The following is a 6,604-nucleotide window of genomic DNA, read 5'->3' as shown; positions in this document are numbered from 1 at the left end:
AGCAGTTGTGCTTCCTCATTTTGTCTAATCAATTGCTTAGATGAGATTTAGTCTGTTTCAACATCAGTTATTTTGGGTATAGCAGATCAAGTTTCTCCATACAGAACGGATGTTGCTTCCCAGAATTGCTTGTCATCCTCTGTGTTCACATTTTCCATGGGTGAGGAGAAGTCATTTGACTTCTTTGTGATAAACAAGACTCAGTGAGGAAAACAGCAGTTCTGCCTTGTTATTTATTGACTGGTAATGCTCTTCCTAAAGCAAAGAGCACTGATGCCGCGTACGCTCCTCAAGAGTTAGTGCCCCGTCAGCTGCCCCTTCTTATTGTTTACTTCAGAGCCTGCTGATTAACCCAGTTTCTTAGGCTTTCCTTTCCTCTAGTTAATGTATAGCTGCAGTTTGCTTCCTGCTTTGCATCCATATGCCAACCACAGCTTGCCATTTATTCTGCCAAATTTATAGCTACATGCTCAACCAATAATCTGGCTAGGTAGCCAGTATGAATTATGTGCAAAATGTTATTTCCTAAATCTGGATGTGATTATCTCTCAACTGTGTCCTTCCAAAAAAGCACTTCCTTTGCAAAAGAGAGCTGGTAAGCAAGGAAGGAGAGTAGGGGCTTGCCAAAAGTGTTTGTGCTGCTGTGCTCCCGTACCTAGCAGGCTGTCTGTCCTCCCGGCTAGCTAAGCTCAGTGTCCCTCTGTGCAGCTCCCTCGTATCGCTGGCTGCTGGGCTCCTGGTCCTCGGTGTTGGGCAGGGTCGGGGACTGGCCGGTCAAGGAGGTGACAAATCTAGGGAGTAAGGAAGGGTACGTTACATACATGAGCTGCCAGATCAGCAGATAGTACACTGGTACTTTCCAAAACAAAATCTTTTTGCATTCCAGTCCTGCTAAAAGGGAGGCGGGAAGGAAAAGAAAACTGACTGAACAAGAGAGGAGCGTGGGAGGGGAAGGTACCTTTCTAATGAAAAGAAGCCTTTTAACTTTTTTCCCAGACACTTCTATTACCCATCATCTGAACTATTCGGTATATCAATTTATCCTATTTACTTGAAAAAATATATAATTAGGAAAATTAACATCTCCTTTGACTTGCTCATAGTAATACCAGCCAGGTGTGAGTTACTACTTCCCATTCCATCCACCCCCCCCCCCAGTTTTTAAAAACTGAAAGGATTAATACAATTTTAATATGCAAAACAGAAGGAGAAATTGCTGAGTCTGAGTGATGTTCTCTAACGGCACATTGATTCCGTATTGAACAAGAGGTGGCTACCCCAATACCCCAATTAAGATGAAGTATCCTAACATGCAGGAGATGTCCCAGCTTTCCAAGGCAGAACCAAAACAATCCATTGCTTCTTGCAGAGCTCCTGCCTGGATGGGTTTCGAGGGAAAACAGCCTCATCACCTCTGAGTCTGAGCAAGCCGTGAGGAATCTCTCTGTGACTCAGTCAGGACAGCAGAGGCCTTGACCCTAGCCTGCTGGTTTTTGGTTCCCCCGCAAAATCAAATCAGCTTCTTGGCCAAACAACTTCCTCCCCAAATCCAGTCCCCATCTCTTTAATTTCCCTTCACCAGGCCCACAGATGGGTTTTTCCTCCCACTCCACCGGCAAGGGCTCCACACCCTGGCACACAGTGCCCAGGAGATGTTTGCCTTCACGCTGACTCAGTTCTGCATCCGTCTCACCTCAGACCACAGCAGCCCTAGACTCGGAGCTAACAAAACTGTTCACAACAGAACCTGAATCCATGTGACATCTGAAGGGTCTGGTGTGCAGCCCAGCTTGGGTCTGAGGTCAGGTTTACTGACAGGGTCACAACCTGTCCTAGCAGTTCTGCACTGCTTGTGCAGCACACGCTTCACCTTCCCCAGACCTTCTAGAGACAGAAAAGTCAGGGCAGGCTGCAGAAAAGATGCCTTGTGTACAGATAACCACAGATATGCGGGCTGCGATCCTGTGTTGCGTAATGCCCGGCACCTCTCCAAATTGTCTGTTTTGCACTGGTCCTTTCCAGGAGGCACTCAGAAAGCGTGCCTTGTAAAAGGTTTGTCTCTGGGATTGGTAGCAACCTTTTTTGGAGGCTCTCTGCTCCTCATGCTGTGAGCCTTGTGTGGTTGTGGATGGAAACAAGACACGAGCTCAACATGGTATATGGGGAATGCAAAATCAAGGCTGTTGTGTGATAAGGATTACCAGGGCACAGTTGGGACTCTCCTTCTGCCGAGCAGGATAGGGTTGTAGGGCTCATCTCAGTTATGCACAGAAGCAGTGCGTGGGTGACTGTGGACGAGCAGTTGGCCCATCATCTTCCCTGTCCACCTCTTCTCTGTCATACTGTGCTGTAATCTGTTCTGTTTCTTGCAGTGAGGGGGTGGCTCTTTGTGCTTTGCCAGCGGAGATTGGTGAAGATGCAAGCGGAGGGGTGCTGAGTGTGCAGAATTGTTCCTGTGGTGCCCTGCCAAAAGTCCCTGCACTAGGTGGAACAGGCATCTTGTGACTTTCCAACAGTTTCACAATGCAGCGCAAGACGACGCTGTTCTTTCCATGCCCATTCTGCATATTCAGATGTTTCCATTAGTATCCTTTCTCACTGGGAGGAGAAAATTTTGCTGTAGGATAGGAAACAGGGAACTGAGGTAGCAGGGAGGAGAGAGGGGGAAACAACTTGTCACCAGGTTTTTACAATGCTTGTCCAAAAAGCAATCTTCTGTGAAGCTATTTCTTACCATCAAATTCTGCTCAGTGTTCAGACTGTGAGCCCTGAGCTGGAAAACTGATGGTTACTTTCATATGAGCATGTAGAGGATTTAAGCACACGCACCTTGCATGCTTTCCTTCATCCCGGAGTGTCATCTCCGCAGCAGCGTTCAGGCTTCAGAGGCAGCTTCTTAAGAGAGCAGATTGAGTTCAGCTCTCATTGAGAGGCCCAAAATCTCATCCTCCTGTTCTCAAACAATTGCCTTTTGAGGGTTACAAACATCACGTGGCACAATCATGAAAACATGATGTACACCATATAGACTTTCATTGGTTGCTTGCTTTTGTTTCTAATAGTAGTTCAGGCTATTACCGTGTTTATTAAATTTCTCAATTCAAACAAATGCAATTCTTTTTCTGTCAATTCAGAGCTGAAACAGAGCCACAAAAACAGCACTGGAAAATCTGGTGTTTTGCTTTTCACACTGGTAACTATGATGACCTGAAAATAACACAGAGTTTCTGTGCTGGTTTAATTCCTGCTGCCGCTGCTCCATGGACTTCAGTATTCAAATACGTGAATTTCAACAGGAAAAAAAGATCCGGAAATTTTTTTTTTTTCTAGCTGGCTGTAAAAGTGGAGGGAGGAAACGTCGGTAGGGCTCCATTTTAGGACGCTACAGACAGCTGGAGTGTATTTATGCTGCAGTAGTAGCAGCCGCTCGGCTCTGTGCAAGCTGGGATCTGACTGAGGCTATTCAGCCTCTAGTATTTGTGGGCCACAGCTGTATGGCAGTTTCTCAAATATTCATTTTTTTTTTCTTCGGTTTCCAAAGCTGTTCCGAAAAAGGCATTTGAAAATGGGAATAGGTAGCGACGAGTCTCAGAAGTCAGAGGAGACAAGCGAGCGGGCTCTCTTTATGCAGAGGGAGATAAGGACAGACCAAAAGACTGTGCTATCTGTCAAACACTGCCACCATCTAATATGCTGGCCACTTATGGTGGTGTTTCCCAGAAAATCTCTGTTCTGTCTCAACTCATCACCTGCTGCAGCTCTAAGTTGGTGTTGTGCCTAGTTCTGCAACCCCTCGAGGAATGGCTAGGGCCAACTCTGGTAAAGTAAGATACCATAACCCCCTTTATTGCCTGAATGAGGGCTAAATTGAGCTCGCCTTGCCAACTAGTCGTCTCAGCTGCACTGCAGATCAGAAGTGGCAGGGAGAATGGAAGGTCACGGGCTCCTACGTTGTTCTGAACTGCCCTGTCACTCCACAAGAGGTTTTGCTTGGGAGAAAGCTGCTGCTGCTTGTTTGATTGCTGCTCTGTTTTGGAAATGCTCTAAGTGGTGCAAAGAAAAAGATACACAGCTGCGCTGCACAGCATGGGTTATCAGGGTGCTCTGCTCACACGCGTAAGGAGCAAATCTCTATCGTAATCTCTTTATCTAACGGATCTGACACCTGTATCCCTTCTGCATACCAAGTCCTCTCCTAGGCCTGGACACAAATGCTGTGGTGGTCTGTGTAGTCTATTTAAGAAGCAGAAGGTTTTTTGAAGCCTACCAACTGCTGAATGTAAGTTTTTCGCCACTTTCGAAGCTTTCCTCAGGAAAATTTAAGGTCTTTGGGGCATATATTATATCGGCTAACGTGCTGAGTTTCAAAGTACTTTTCAGGAGTGTTTTATGGTAACAATGCAAGAAAGTTTGGGTTTTCATCTGTTTTTCACAGAAACCACTGTTTACTAAGTCTGCTTTTCTTTGGGACGTTTAGTTGCAAACCAGCTGTTTCTAAGAACGCTGCCAAGCTGGGGTTCCTTGGGGCTCTTACTTGATGGCATTCTTAATGCTGATGAAGGATCAATCTCTCTCTCCCAGTCTTTGACACCTAGAAGACGCTGCTCTGGTTTCTCCTGAGACTTGGTTTTTCGGTGAACAAATCTAAACAAAAGCCAGCTCTCCTGAAAGTTGGGCATTGCAGGTCACTGCAGGCAGGCTGGGATTTCCCACGCTGCTCAGAGATATTGACAGGCATCGCGCTGATGTCTCAGCTCAGGATCTTAGGTACATGTCGGAGGTTGCACAGGAAGGCACTGCTAGTGCGACATGAAACAGCAGCCTAACCACACGTTCCTAACACAGCCCAAGGTGGAAGAAATTGCGGTCAAAAGCTTTGTTTGACAGGATAGCCATGTAGAAAATGTCACTTACAGGCAACAAATTACAGCCTGTCTTGGTCACGCTCCACACAGACCCTGACAGCTCTTGAAAGCTGAAATCATGTACCCTCCCACTTGTATAAATTCGAGCAAGTTGCTTCTGCCGTGCCACCACCAGCCAAGTGCTCTCTCCAGAACTAGGTATTTTAATGCGGGACGTAAAAATGGTGAAAGTTTTCCCCTTTCTGCCCTGCTTGTTTTTTATCTCTGAGAGGTCGAGAAGCACTGCCTCCTACAAAGGCAAAGGATTTTTCAGCTAGATGAAATGATTTACAGGATGAATAACCACATAGTGATGGGTATGAGACAATTGCTAAATTTACTACAGCTCTGTACTGGCTGATCTTGCATAAAATGAGGCCATTTAGCAGTAACTGTTGCTTCACGTCCTGCTTCTGGATTACTGCAAAACATCACTGGTGTTTCTTTGTTCATACAAAACCAACCATATATCTTTGGCAACAGTACTCAGAAATGCTGCCACCTCCCAGCACACTGGAAATATCAGTTGTTTGTCAGAAACAATTCCCTGGGGGTCACATAGCATCTCTGCTAGGAGACAAGTGTTCCAGGCACTCGGAAAACATTTGCCTTGAAAAGCCACAGTGATAATTGACCTGTACAGGAAGGTCTTTAACAAACTGCAGGAAGCCTGTGTTTCTAATGGCAGCACTGATAACTGCTGCTGAATTTGGTGAAACAGGTTGTTTACAAGTCCTGACATAATATGTATTTTTCCTGAAAGTCTGATAGACAGTAAAATGCCATTATGCAGATTGCAGGTGCTGGAAGGTTACTGTTTTGGCCAGACAACAGCTCTAGGGGATTTTTCAGTATAATGTTGTTCTTCAGTTTCGTGTCTCTTGATGAATGATTGGTAGAGAAGTAGGTTTTTGCAGGCTTAAAATTTCATACAGTGTATGTGGACAGGAGAGCAGGACTTGGCATACCCAGTCTCACTCACATTCAGTGGCGGGAGCCACCAAGCTTGTCTTGGTCTGTTTCTCGCTCAGATGATTGTCAGATGGAAGTAGTTTTTTCTTACCAGTCGGGGGAGCTGCAAGATGCACTGTTCGTTTGTATGGGTGTTTGGGATCAAAGGTACTCAGCTCCGTAAGGGCCGGTTTTGCCGTTCCCTGGAGTCAACAACAGTGGCCTTTTGAAGCAGTCCTCATTACTGTGTAATAGTGATGTATTATAATCTGGGTGTATCAGCTACTACAGAATGCTCAAGCTGAAACTTCTAAATAGCCCCCACTTACAGCTCGAGTCCTGCATCTGCATTCAAGGGCTTCAGTAAACTATTTGGTTTCCAGAAGCACTGAGCTGCAGATACGATGGGAGGAAAGTCTTTCCTGAGTTAGTAAATAATAACGGTTACATAACTCCAAAAATAAAAGCTAGGACAGTCCTCATTCAGGTAGACGCATACATGGGTTTATGGACATGCAGAACTATTAAATGATATCTTTCTATCCAGTTCTCCTCCTAGGATATTAGAATACTCTATTAAGCAGACTAACTTAAACTTCTCGGTGTTGCTGCTCTCAGCTCAAAAATATATCTAGCCCGGTGTGTTGATGTGATGGGCAGGTGCTGAGCTAACTTGCGTATGTTTCCCATGGTGTTTCTAAACACGCCACAGAAGTGTTAGTAAGCACAGGATAATTGGTAACATGGAC

Source organism: Rissa tridactyla, chromosome 5, assembly GCF_028500815.1.
Source record: "Rissa tridactyla isolate bRisTri1 chromosome 5, bRisTri1.patW.cur.20221130, whole genome shotgun sequence".
NCBI classification, from domain to species: Eukaryota; Metazoa; Chordata; class Aves; order Charadriiformes; family Laridae; genus Rissa; species Rissa tridactyla.
The sequence above is the reverse complement of the archived record's forward strand: the minus strand, read 5'-3'. Positions refer to the sequence as shown.